The following is a 2466-nucleotide window of genomic DNA, read 5'->3' as shown; positions in this document are numbered from 1 at the left end:
GTGAAATATAGTATAGAAAATTGGACTGACATGTGTTAACTTAATCTTGTATAGATATAATTGAGTATTTTCAAAAACAAACATTGAATCTAATAAATGATAAAAAGTTTTCAGTAAAATATAATTTTGATAGAACTTAAATAATACATCTTAGTGTCATTAATTAGTTGTAATAGTTCAAGCAAAAGAACAAAACCAAAAATTTTATCTAATGAATCACGACCAACCTTTAACTTTTCCGTAAAATACAATTTTGAAAAAATTCAATACACGTGTTAACTTAATCTTGCATAAGTGTCATTAATTAGTCGTGGTAGTTTATAAAGCTCTAAATATTGAACTATATTTTTTAGTTTAATATTGTACATTTTTATAATTGTAGTTCTTGTATATTATATTTATTATTATTTTTTTACAATATAATTTACTAATTTCATCTGATAGAATAAATAAAATAAAAAAAATAATCATAAATAATAATACTAATAAAAAATTTTAGCATATTAAAAAAATAGTACTAAAAATATTAAAAATATCAAAAAAATAAAATGCATGAAAAGATAACGCTATAATTTAATGTCATATTTTTTTTAATAATTATCTATTTAAAAGTGATTTTAACTGATATTATTATTCAAATAATACTTATTTTATTAAAATTAATTTTAAAATAAAATTATCAAATATAAATTATGTTGATACAAAGTTACTTTTACATAAAAATAATTTTTATAAAATTATGATAATTCAAATTCTAATGTGACAAACAACTAATAATCCAAATACACATTAATATAAAATGTTTTAGCAAAAAATATTTTACTATTAAGCAAAATAGAGCGTATCAACCATCTATCTACGGTATCTTTAGTGTAAGTGTCATTTTAATATTTTTAGATATATTAAAATTTTCATATTTAAATAAATAAATTCATTAAAACTGTAAGAGTATTTTTCTCTTTTTAAAATTGTATATTTTTTATGATATCAATTGTTGAGATCTGATAACTAATGAATCACAACAAATTTTAAATTTTTCAGTGGAATACAATTTGAAGGAAATTGGACTGACACATGTTAATTTTGTTTGGTACACATGTCACTAGTTAGTCATAGTAGTTTAAGTAAAAGGATAAAAAATAAAAATTCCAATGAATTAAATTTTTTTAGTGAAATACAATTAAAAAAAAAACTCAATAAAAATTCTGATAATGTAACGAATTATAAAAGATTTTGAATTTTTTCTGTGAAACACAGATGGACTGAGACGTGTTAACTAACTTGATTTTGTATACGTGTCACTAGTTAGTCATAGTGGTTTATGCAAAGTAATAAAAAATAAAAATTCTGGTGATAATCATAAAAAATTTTGATTTTTTTTCGGTGAAATACAGACTGATATTTGTTAACTTAGTTTTATACACGTGTTTAGTGGTTTATGTAAAGGAATAAAAAATAAAAACTCTAATGATCTAATAAACTACAAAAGATTGAGTTTTTTGGTGAAATATAGTATAAAAAATTGGACTGACATGTGTTAACTTAATCTTGTATAGATATCATTGAGTATTTTCAAAAACAAACATTGAATCTAATAAATGATACAAAGTTTCCAGTAAAATATAATTTTGAGAGAACTTAAATAATACCTCTTAGTGTCATTAATTAGTTGTAATAGTTCAAACAAAAGAACAAAACCAAAAATTTTATCTAATGAATCACATCCAACCTTTAACTTTTCCGTAAAATACAATTTTGAAAAAATTCAATACACGTGTTAACTTAATCTTGCATAAGTGTCATTAATTAGTCGTGGTAGTTTATAAAGCTCTAAATATTGAACTATATTTTTTAGTTTAATATCGTACATTTTTATAATTGTAGTTCTTGTATATTATATTTATTATTATTTTTTTATAATATAATTTATTAATTTCATTAGATAGAATAAATAAAATGAAAAAAGTAATCTTAAATAATAATACTAATAAAAAATTTTAGCATATTAAAAAAATAGTACTAAAAATATTAAAAAATATTAAAAATATCAGAAAAATAAAATGATTTTAACTGATATTATTATTCAAATAATAGTTATTTTATTAAAATTAATTTTAAAATAAAATTATCAATTATAAATTATGTTGATACAAACTTACTTTTACATAAAAATAATTTTTATAAAACTATGATAATTCAAATTCTAATGTGACAAACAACTAACAATCCAAATACACACTAATATAAAATGTTTTAGCAAAAAATATTTTATTATTAAGCAAAATAGAGTGTATCAACTATCTATCTACGGTATTTTTAATGTAAGTATCATTTTAATATTTTTAGATATATTAAAATTTTCATATTTAAATAAATAAATTCATTAAAACTGTGAGAGTATTTTTCTCTTTTTAAAATTGTCTATTTTTTATGACGTCAATAGTAGAGATTATCCAATTTCATAAC

This window comes from Arachis duranensis, chromosome 8 (genome assembly GCF_000817695.3).
Source record: "Arachis duranensis cultivar V14167 chromosome 8, aradu.V14167.gnm2.J7QH, whole genome shotgun sequence".
NCBI classification, from domain to species: domain Eukaryota; kingdom Viridiplantae; phylum Streptophyta; class Magnoliopsida; order Fabales; family Fabaceae; genus Arachis; species Arachis duranensis.
Note: the sequence above shows the minus strand (reverse complement) of the source record.